This window comes from Urtica dioica, chromosome 5, assembly GCF_054948205.1.
Source record: "Urtica dioica subsp. dioica isolate 48M chromosome 5, U.dioica_male_clone48M_v1_H2, whole genome shotgun sequence".
Lineage (NCBI taxonomy): Eukaryota > Viridiplantae > Streptophyta > Magnoliopsida > Rosales > Urticaceae > Urtica > Urtica dioica.
This window is the reverse complement of record NC_142760.1, coordinates 39,442,279-39,455,011: the sequence shown is the minus strand read 5'-3', so window position 1 is coordinate 39,455,011 and position 12,733 is coordinate 39,442,279.

Sequence of the window (12,733 nt, the reverse complement as noted above, 5' to 3'; positions counted from 1 at the left end):
AGTAACCGAGAATTCCAAAGCGAATCAAATCAAATTCTTAAACGTTGTTAAATAAATAATCATAAATTATTTATTTAAATACAGGAAATACATCACATAAACAAATCCAAGAGTATTTAAACGCACTAAGCGATTTAAAAAACTCACGAGTTTATCGAGCTTTAACTACGATAACTCTTTTCTTGAAAATTCCAAATTCCGGCTTCGTTGCCTTCGACTCTGCCGGTTCCCGCTCGTCCGTCTGAATCTGCGAACAAGTCATCGAATCCGGTAACGAGTCAATTTCACAATTTCAAACTCATAATCAATCCTGAAATTCAAATCCCGACATCTCGACCCAAAACCCGAACTAAACCAAACAAACACTTAACCAGCCCCGGCTGAACACACAGAATCCAACGCTCGGCAAAACACAAACAAATCACAAGAATTTCCCGACAGCCTGACCCACTAGCGCTTAAGTCATCATAACTCGAGCTACAAAACTTGAAATCGATTGATTCTAGCGGCAAATGAAAGTAGACTCATGTAGCTTTCTAACGAGATATTACAAGCATACATACGACAAGAATAGCTATCTCAAAAACAGCCCGTAATTCCCGGTTACAGTTCTGGAAATCCTGTAAATACTGCTGCGGAACACAATCTTTGAAAATTTAACTCATTCAATACTCAATGGATTTACATGTTCTTGGTCATTTTAGAAAGCTCATACAGTCTACTATCCATGAAAAATATCCAAAAATAAGGACTCAGAGCATAACGGTCTGTCCACGTCGATTTACAGAGGCTGTTCAAACAGTTTTTTTCTTTTTCACACATTCGGCCAAATTGAATCCAAAACAAGAAATTCGAAATCAATCCTCAATCTCAAGCTATAATCATCAATAATGAAGCTCAATAAACACTTTAAACCAATCAATTTCTCAGAGTTCCACTCGGAAACCGAAACCCCCAATTTTGGAGTCATGAACCCTAGATTTCGAATTCAAGTTGAGGAAGAGATTATCACCTTATTCCCGTGAAATTCAGCCTCGTTAGTGTGCTCTCAAACCTTCCCCGGCGTTCCTTCCTGGTCCGGCGTCCCCGTCGCTCGTGGCGTCTTCTTTTTCCTCGGCCAAAGCGCGCGCGATGGAGGGGGTTACGGCTGACAGCGCGCGACGGAGAAGAAAGGAAGAAGAAGGGGATAGAGTATGGTGGTGATGATAAGGCTCGGTGATGATCGAAGGAGATGGCCGAAATTATTTTCTCTTCTCTTTTTTTTTTTCTCTTTGTCTGCAGGTGGGTCTCGCGCGGGTCAGGAGAAGAAGAAGAGAGAAATAAGAAGAAGAAAGAAAAGAAGAGAGAGAGAACGTGAGGTGTTGGCCGAAAATGACTGGAGGAGAGAAAATAGAAGGCCACGTGGCACACTCACATTATGCCACACGTGGACACGTCCAATTATTTGCCCAAACTGTCCATTTTCCAACTTTCTTTTCAATTTCGTCCCTCCTTTATTGCACATAGATCCTTTCAAAATAAAACTTCACAACTTCGTCCTTGATTAATTGAAAATAATCTCGAAAAATAACCGAGAAAATTCTCATTAATTCTCGTTACCTTGAATATATTTCAGGGGTTTCAGAATTTATTTTCACCCTTGAGATTTTAAATTTCCGGGTACATTCCGAGTAATTTTTTTTATTCCGAAAATAATATCGAGTTTACTCGAATATCCTTATTCCGAGATTTCGTCACCCTTAAATATTATCTCTGTCGTTCTCAAGCACCTAAATTTATTCCAACATTCAAGTGCTTTCAAAAATCTCTTTCCTTATGTTCGGATTATCGAAACTCACCATTTCCTTATTGTGAATTCTTATAATTCATTCACATAGAGAGAGAATAAAATTTCCTTTATTTATTAATGAGAGGAAATTTTTACAGAAGCTGACGTGTACAAAAGTCGGGTCTCACACCGTCGCTGCACTTTAGGCCCACCACCGTGCCGCTGTTGTCCACCGCCTTCGCCGCGTACTCGATCTGAAACACTCTCCCGTCCGGCGAGGACGTCGTCACCGACAGATCGTATCCTGTCCCGATGCTGCTCATCCTTCCTCACTTCAGATTCAAATCACTAAACCTCTTTCTCTGCGTCTGAATCCCCTTTTCTTTCTTCTTCACCTTAGTGATGTACCCAAACTCTTTTCTTTTTCTTCAAGAAAAATAATACACTAACTTTGATCGCATTCAGGGCTGGACTTCTTTCAAAACATGGGCTGAAGGACCACAAGCACAAGAGCCACTATCTAACACAACAGCCCGTTTTCCCTAGCAAACTCCCACCGGGAATATTACAAAAATAGCGTTTTGAGGGTAACATTTATAAAGTAATGGCTATTTTTAAATCGTTTTAAAACTATGAAAATTACAACAACAAAAAAATGCTATTTTTTGTAATAAAAATTATAAACATGCTATACTTAGATTAATTATATAAAAAAAATACCAAAAGTAATTACGGCATTCTAGTCTAGCCTTAGTTCATTTATTATGAGTTGACGGACAAAACTAGTACAACAGTAGTCTCACAAAGAGCACTTGGTTCCGAGCACGCAATGCCGAGAAGACTTGCTCTCTTTTACTAGATTCGTCTGTATTTAGATATAATCTTACCTAGAGATTAGGTCTTCTCAGGACCCCTTGCTCGGAACCAAGTGTTCTTTGCGGGACTATTGTTGTACTAATTTTCTCTATCAACACTTTGACGCTAGAAGGATGGCATAGCATTGACGAACTGATGGTGAGATGAGCTGACGAACTGATGGTGAGATGAGCTGACGAACTAATGATGAGACGAGCTGACGTGATGATGGTGGACGAGCTGACGTGAAGATGGTGAGACGATCTGACATGGTGAGACGAGCTGACGAACTGAGACGAGTTGACGAACTGATGGTGAGACGAGCTGACGAACTGATGGTGAGATGAGTTGACGAACTGATGATGAGACGAGCTGACGTGATGATGGTGAGACGAGCTGACGAACTGATGGTGAGATGAGTTGAAGAACTGATGATGAGACGAGATGACGTGATGATGGTGAGACGAGCTGACGAACTGAGACGAACTGCTGGTGAGACGAGCTGACGAACTGAGATGAGTTGATGGTGAGACGAGCTGACGAACTGATGGTGAGATGAGTTGACGAACAGCTGACGTGATGATGGTGAGACGATGTCAACAATGACACCAGATGTCAACAATTGACACCAGATGTCAACAATTGACATCAGATGTCAACGAATGACAGTAGATGTCAAAAAACAGAGATCTAATTAGAGTATTTCAATTTCATACATAATTCAACAAAGAGAGTTTACCTTCTAATTTGGAAAATGGTCGTGTTAGCCTTTCTCACGCCCCGGACAGCCCAATTACAATGCTCTCCCAGACAAACAACATGCAATGTGTTTTTGTCCGAGTTCTTTGTCTTATACGTGAAGTTATTGTTTATAGCGAACAACATCAAGTGTTTCTGTAAAGTCTTTTTATCCTTGTACAATGCATGTCGCTCAATAAATACGGGGGAATGACCATCTAAAATAATAGCATCATCCATGTTTGCGTCTTTCCTAGTAGATGAACTTGGGACGCTCTGTGAATTCGGCGTAGACGGTGATGAAGGACGGGAGTTTTGTGAGGGTGTAGGAGGGGAGTTGCATGGTGGAGGAGGGGATCGTTGTGACGGAGGGGAGTTGCGTGGTGGAGGAGGGGATCGTGGTGGAGGAGGGGAGTTGCGTGGTGGAGGAGGAGAGTTTTGTGGTGGAGGAGGGGAGTTGCGTGGTGGAGGAGGAGAGTTTCGTGGTGGAGGAGGGGATCGGGAATTTATAGGTGGAGGCGAGTTTCGTGGTGGAGAGCATTGTCTATTTTGTTGCTGTTGTCGTTGTGTCTCATAGTCTGACAACCTTAAGTCATCCAATCCGAACGTACCACGAATTACCGAATCAGGAGTTGGAACCGAACCACGCCCCTCCTCGGGTATGGATGGCATGTCGGAAACTCTTCTAGGCGGGTTTCCACTATCACGGCTGTTGCGAGTGGATCCAACCCCTGGAGAATCGAGCCCGGATGGAATTTCATTTATTTCCAATATCAATTGTAATTTCTCCGTGTCATCTTCTCTCCTCTCTCCTCAAATATAAATAACCTTCTAACGTAGCATCATTGGTTATCTCAACAGGTTTCATGGCACCAGCCATCGCGTATGCAACACCAATGGTATGAGTGGATGGTGATTTGCCCAAATTCGCGTAAATGATTTGCATCAAACTAGCGAAGTTAACTTCATACGACACCATGATTCCGAAAGATCCATTCTCATGATAAAAACCAGGTTCAACCCAAGTTCCACTGTGCTTGAATAATAAATAAATAGCCGCCATCACTGCGTACAAAAAGCATAGGCAGAGTTATTAATTATTTGTTGACTTCATATGTCAACAGTTGACGTCCACTTTTGACATCTGAAGTCAACAATTGATGAACTCTGTTTTCATACTAACTGGTGAACATACCAAGACCAAACAGAACATTTGAATCTCTTTAAACTATCAAAATGACATAGAACTTGAATTTTTTGAACCACGAAATTTATGGGAAATGAAGAAATGCGAGACAAACCTTGTGGGCAAGCTGGTCTTGGACTACGAACTCGTGGGCGTTTGGGTCTCGTGGGCGTTTGGGTCTCGTAGGCGTTTGGCTCTGCGTGACCGTGGGGGTAGAGACGCCGAGGGTTTTAGAGACTGACGGAGAGAGAGATAGAGAGAGAGAGAGAGAGAGAGAGAGAGAGAGAGAGAGAGAGAGAGAGAGAGAGAGAGTCAGGTAATGTATTAAGTCTCATGTATTAATGAGATATGAGCGGGATATGAGGGAGAGTTAGTGTGGTTGTAAGAAAAATTTAAGTGGAGGGTAAAAGGGTAGTTGCACATTTGAGTTAGTGGCATTTTTGTCCAAATTATGGTTTTGGTGGGAAATTGGAAAAAGTTATGGATTTAGTAGTAGATGTGGCAATTTCCCTATTAATCAATATGCTTAACTACTACTTTACCACCACATTTCTTATGACCAAATTCAAATATGACTTGAGGGGAAAAGACCCAAAGATTAAGAATGAAAATCGAAAATAAAATTGATGAGAAATGAAATCCGAGTTTGAATATGTGAGAATAATATCAACCTTCAAATTCACAAATGAAAAAAATTATGTTTTGGAACTTTTATAGCATATCTCTAGCTAGTTCTTATTAAATCGAACTTTCTGTTCAGATTTTCCAGCGATTGCTTGCTTGCGCGTCAATTTGTTTTCCCTTATTCAAAATTGGTACAAGTTAGCATGATTTGACCATTTTTATCATAAAATAGTATCAATGATGTGAGGCGCGCTAGAGACTCCCTAAAAATTCATAGAAGGTAGACAAAAATTAAAAGTCTTATGTAAAATGGGACATGACTACCAAAATGTTAAATTTAGGGGCTGTTGGTGAAAATATTTAGATTTAACATGTTAAATTCATAAAGTTCAGAAAATACGGATGCGTATAAGCCTTTAAAACTTAGCTCATGAGCATGTGACCTCTTAGCCTAACTTATATCAAATTTCGGACAAAACTTTTAAGTGTGATCACCAATGTGACTTTTTCTACTACCGTAAAATGTTATTTTAATCATTTATAAAGTACATGAAGTCTAATTGATTGTGTATCAATAAATAAAGATCAATGAGTTGCAGTCATGAAGTGAAAAAGATTGGATATGTTTGAGTATGAAACACAAGAATATTGACATTTTCAAAAAAAAAAAAAAAACACAAGAATATTGACTATTTTATTATAAAGATACTGTGCCGATGATTGCATACTTAATATTCTGTCTAAGATTGACGGAAGTTTCGGCATGAAATTCCTCGCAAGTCGCAACAAAATTTAGTATTTTTGAAAATGACCAACAACAATTTTAAAAGAAGGGTTTTAAAGAGCATCTATACATGCCCTTGATATCAAAATAAACAATTCTTGTAGTTCTGACTTTAATCCCATGTATTTTTTTTTAATAGTTAATCCCATATGTATATAACCACATAATTTAAAGGACTGGTTGATATATTGAACTTATATATTTATGTATGTACAGGTCATATGGGTTGAGAATGTGGAAGCTGATAATAGCAATGTCCATGGCGGTTTTGAACAAATGGTCAGCTCTGGCTTTGCATTCAGTGCAAAGCGTTGGGTTGAAACTATTGCTCGTCACTGTCAAAGGCCTTCTTCGCCAATGGCTACGATCAGTCCTTTTTCGAATGCAGGTTAATATATTTAGTTTTCATCCATCACGTTGTTAGGTTCTTAATACTAAAATGTATAATGTAATGAGTCATAACGAATCTTAGTTTTAAAAATAATTGTTACAAAGTATATATATATATATACCACAAATTAATACACTCTGCAAGAAATCCTCAAACGACGATCAATTACATCTTAATTTATTCTTCAAAAGAGTTCTTTGTTTTGGACATTTGTATCCAAAATACACAAAGGAGGTCTCTTCTTGAAAATTTATTTTGGTTCAGCATATTATTCATATGATTTAGAAAATTCACGCTAAACCATATTACTAGAAACTAATGAACATTATGTAATTTATATTTTTGGGTATATCTTCATTTTTTATTTTTCAATTATACATTTTTAGTGTCGGAAACCGGGAGGAAGAACATGTTGGTTGTGTTTGGTAGTTAACTCAAACTGTTTTTGTTTTCTGTTTTCTAATTTTTGTAGTTGTACTGAAAAACTGTTTTGTAGTTGTTTTCAAAAAACTGTTTGATACAGTTTTCATCTTTGTTTTTGAGAAATTGAAAAAACTGGAAAAACTGTTTGGTACACTTTTCACTTTTTTTTAAAAAAAAAAAATGGAAAGTGAAAACTGTTTGGTACATGAAAACAATTTCTTAACTACAAATTTTTTTTAAGTAAAATAAATTCTTAAAATAAATAATCATAAATTATTTATTTAAATACAGGAAATAAATCACATAATCAAATCCAAGAGCATTTAAACGCACTAAGCGATTTAAAAAACTCACGAGTTTATCGAGCTTTAACTACGATAACTCTTTTCTTGAAAATTTCAAACTCCGGCTTCGTTGCCTTCGACTCTGCCGGTTCAACTCTGCCGGTTCTTGCTCGTTCGTCCAATAACCATCAGAATTCACGGCGATGAACCTCAAACCATCAGAATTCAATAACTCAAGAGGCTCAGAATCATCAATATCACAACTCAGTCAAAATAACCATCAGAATTCACGGCCATGAACAACCACACGGCCAAAACCATTCTCAAACCAAGCAATTTCCAAACCTCAAAATCATCATAGCCTCCTAATTCAACCAGAAATTCTTTCACAATTCGAACCCATAACAACAACACAAACTCAACAAGAATCCAACATTCCAGAAATTCAAATCCAACATCTCAATTCCATCAAAACCCACGGCCAAACAAAAACCCAACTAAATTCGAGTTCAAACCTTCAATTCAAATCATCATTTTCAATAATCGAGCTCAAAATCAATTCAAGGAGTATCAAACACGTTCAGAATTGAAAAGCCCCAAATCAATTTCTAGAACCCTAGTTTTCAATCTTGATTTCAGAGAAGAGAATATCTCACCTCACTTGCTATGGAACGGACCTCATCGGCGCGCTCTCTCTTGATTTCCGGTGTCCCTCCACGGTCGGTGGCCTTGGGTGAGCTCGCGGCGGCGTTCTCCTTGCCGGAGCGCGCGCGCGGTCCGCATCTCGTCCACGACCCTCGCGGCCTCGTCGAGTCGGTCGGCCCGGCCGAGGAGATATCCCGGCCACTCATCAGAAGAGCCGCAGATTTGCGTCAGAAGCTGCGGCGGCCCCGCCGTGAACCGCTTCGCCGCCGCCAGGAGCGCGTTCAGGAGCGCCTTCACCGCCGCCGCCAGGAGCGCGTTCAGGAGCGCCTTCACCGCCGCCGCCAGGAGCGCGTTCAGAACCGTTGTGGGTTGGGCGGAGAGGATTTGGGTCAGGGATGGCGAGTTGGAGAGAGAGAGAGAGATGACGAGTTGGAGAGAGAGAGATGGCGAGTTGGAGTGAGAGAGAGAAACGTGAGTGAAAAAAAACAAAAACACATAAAAGTTGTTTTTGAAAATCCTTCACAAAATTAAAATACAACTTGAAAATTTTTCAAAAAAAAATTTTCAGTTGAAAAACAAACACGTTTTACTTTTTTGTAAAACAAAAAGCAAAATCAAAAACTAAAAAACACTTTCCGGATGAGGTACCAAACACAACCGTTGAAGCTGTCGGAGAGAATGGTCCGAAGTTTTTTCCGTGACTTATTAAGCGCTTCGGCGAACAATTGGAGACCGTTAGATTCTACGTCAAATGGCGATCAAGATCCTCCAAGATTGATGGCGAAGAAAACCTACGACGACGATCCTGTAAAACCTACGGGTGGGATAACTTACTTCACCACTTCGCTAGGGCTTCAAATCCCAGCAAGGAAAGTGTTCGATTACCTTCGCGACATAAACTATCGGGCCTCGGTATGTACATTTCCGCGTCTTTTGATTTTTCTCCAGTGAATGATGAGGCTTTTTTTTAGGGTTCTGATGATGTGCCATGGTTTTTATAGACCCGGGTGATTAGTTTTATACTAATTCAATTGTAGTAATATTACAATACCTGAGACTCAACGCTTAGGAGTTCATGTGTTTGCAGTTGTTATCTTGTAGAAGTTCTTATCATTGTTCTTGAGTTATTCTCTTTGTTATGGTTGTTATCTTGTAGAGTTAATATAGGTAATACCACAAGAAATAAGCATATTAATTGATTTCTCAAAACCTTAGTTTAATAGCTTGAAGTTGAAGAGAGAGGATCGGGGTCGACAGCTTCAGCAGCACTGGAGTCGGGAGCGTCGTCTTCCAGGATCTCACCGAATCCAGCCAGTAGTGAAGAAGAGGCTGAGGCTTCAATCTCCGGCTGAGCTTCCACCATTGGTTCTTTACTAGATTTAATGCATTATGTATATCTTGTTGATTCATGAATAATGCAATGCTGTCTGTATAGTTAGTTCTTTAATGTTAGCCATGTGTTGAGATGTTGTGCAACAAAAAAAAAAAAAAATAGCATAATGTTTTCAGTGGTAAAATAAGTTTGTGGCAGGTTTGTATGACATAAACATTATAATTGCTTTACCTAACCAATTATAGATATGGCCTGGCCTGTACAAATCTCTGAGCATTATAGGCTAAATTTTGTGACCCACATAGTTAAAGGATGAGTTTATATATATATATATATATATATATATATATATATATATATATATATATATAGACTTATTAATTTATTAAAATTATTTCTTATAAAATATAGACCGAACAATCATATAGAAAAAAAAGGGAAAGCAGTTAAAGCCGAATAACCTGATTTAAAGATGTATGATATGATACATTCGCAGTGGGTTATCATGTGCTTTGGCAAATATTCTGTTAACGAAATTGTTCGCATCAAAACCGGCGACGATCCAGGGAATATTGTATCCCTAATTCAGTTGAAGGTAGGCTCTCATTAATTTGCTTAATCACTCAAGTTCATATCAGTTACAAGAGAGCTTCGCAACCTCAACAGGTATTATATATAGAGATTTGTAACTAATTAGCCCACTTTAAACATGTGATTTTGGATCTAACTTACGTTTGACAATTTTTAGGGATATAGCCAAATGATTTATGTGGCAATAAAAGTTGAACGAGAATTCATTTTGGTCATGGTACTAGGAAATAGAATCTTAAAAATGTCACTTTATATCTCTGCGCAAAGTGTTAAGGTATTCATATTATAAATATTGTAAATTTTTATCGGAAGCTTGTTATCTAGTGAAGTTATAAGGGTAAAAATATATTTAAAAAAAAACAATTACGTTGTTAAAATTCAAGTTAAGAACAGTAATATAAATTATAAGGAAAGTTTAAGAGCTAGAATATTTGTTTAACTTTATCGTAAACATTAATTAATCCATGCCATCAACATTAGAGAATTGAATAAAACTTAAAAAGACCATTTAAAATTTGATACTATGGAAAAAAAATAGTACTAAAGGGATAAATAAACAAGTCATGAGGGGTAGTCCCCTCTCCATATATGCAGAGCCGGCTCCAAAAAATTTCCGGGGCCTTGAGGAGAAATTCATTGAAGGCCTCAATTTTTTTTAATCTGTATCAAATATCATATAAATTTACAACAAAGAAAATATATTTGAATGTACTTGAAATTAGAACTACAAATTATAACTAATTTAGTAAAATTGTTGCTACAAATTAAACTATATAATAATTTTAGAGATATATTTATGGGCCTTAGGACGGAGGGGCCTTGGGAAAATCATATCATGTATATAGTCTTGTAAATTCAAAGCTCAATGGAAATCCTATAATAATATGGCAAATTACTACAGGATGCTACGTGATCTACTCGTCCCTCGATTTGGGGGCGGCTTCGGCTCTGTTGGACAGAGGAGATGTGGACGTGACGGCATTATCACCGGCGTCAGGAATCGCAGTCCACCCTGATGTGGCGGCGATGAGAGGAGGATTGGGCGAGAAAAGCCTCATCACCGTCACACTCAACCTCAGCGATGGAGACTCCACGGATTTGACGAACAGTTTGTTGACTGACACTGTGGACTCTATCCAAGATACTCTTCTTCTCCTTCCCGACTATATGGTACATACATCTTATATAATAGTAATTAGGTCAATAGCTCAATAACTCATCCTTGTTTTAAATAACCGTAAAGTCTTCTAAAATAAATAACCGTAAAGTCTTCTAAAATAAATAATAGCAATAACCGGAAAGTCTCTCAAATATATATAAAAAAAAATCACAAAATCCTTGGCAAAAACTTTGATTTTGATGGCCTAAGCAAGCCTTGTTTTAATCAAGTTTCTATTCTCGCACAAGGAAGAAAGATTACTAGACGGTAAACGGACATAATGAGAGATATACGATTAACTAGAGTTTGCAACATAACTTTATTTACTTTTTAGGTACCATTTTATAAGGTTGGTGTGAGAGGCATGTTGGAATTTTAACGTATCAATAATAATAAAAAAAAAACATTAGATTGATATTACTCACAAAATTATGGTGAATAAAATCCGTTAATTAGTGTACTTATTAATAACAGAATAAAGTCACTTTTAATAACCATAACAGATCACATTTATGTTTCTCTTTAATAACCATAGTGTGAGTGAATTTTTGGTCCCTAAGCCTATAATCTCCATAATAAAACATACACTATCTCAAATTACGAAGGTTTAGAAGAACAAAATTCCGTGTTTTGTCTTTGTTTTGAGTCGTCGCCGATGTTCCGAGTCATTGTCAAAGCTCCTACGCGTTCTGTTCAACAATCGCCGGAGGTAATTAACGCTTGATTCATTATGCTTCTGCTTTGGCTATTATTTCTAATCAATCGCGTTGAGATTAGAGACTATAATTCTAATAATGCAGAGGGCCACAATTTCAGGTCCTCGTTACTTAAGACATTTGGTGAATATCTAGGAGTCAGGCAAGCAAAACAAACATATCGTGAGATCGAGATCTTGAGTAAGATCGAGTGAAATTCTATACATGTTTAAGTTTGATTAATCAAGGCTCTCGACTTCTCAACCTTGACTTGATGATATGAGAACTCTCGACCTTGATTCTTGAGAATGATTAGTTCCAAGGAAATAAGTCTCCGAGTTTTCTTAGTTATCTTATCTAGTCGACGCGGTGAACGGCGGGATTGTATCCCAAAATACACATGTTTAACATTTTATGAAACTTTATAATTAAACACAGATCTCTACCTCAATCACTTTTCTTTATCATTCCGTCTAACATAGGGGCTTTAGACGCGACACCTTGTTGCGTCTAAAGCCTGTTTTTGACCTACTGAAATTCGAGGAAATAATTCTCCAAATTTTCTCAGTTATATCTAGTAGGGATTTTATCCCAGAATACCCATGTTGAACATTATGGGAAAATTTATAATTATACACAGATCTCTACCTCTCCATTATTTTTTTTCTTTTTCGAGTGCTACGATCAATCCTTTTATTGATCCTTCATCATTCCATTTTACATATCAATCTACCGAACTATTTGATTTAGTATATTGTGAATTGAACATAAAAGAAAAAAAAAAGATTAATGATCAAATTATTCGTGCTGAATGTGTTAGAAAACCAATAACGATGATACAATAATCTAATTGATATTCCAATGAACAATTCGTTTGACATTAACTTAAAACTGTAAATATTTTGCTAATCTATTCGTTTGGAATGTCGAGTAGTCGTCAAATTTTTCCTACGAATTATAAATTAGATATAGGCGCCAAAAAAAAGCTTTATATTATAAAAAAAATTAGGTAAATAGCAAATTAAAACGTATAGAATTGCTATATAGTCAACGTTTCGTAAATCTTAGATAAATAACCATAAAAATGATGTGTCATTCCTGATTTACACTTTCATTGAAATAAAAAAAATGATATTTACGTCAATTTACACATATAACAAAACGTTGACAATATAACAATGTGAAACTGTAAATATAACTATATACCTAATGAATCCATTATTATTCTACCGTATATATACACTGAAGCCTGGTCGA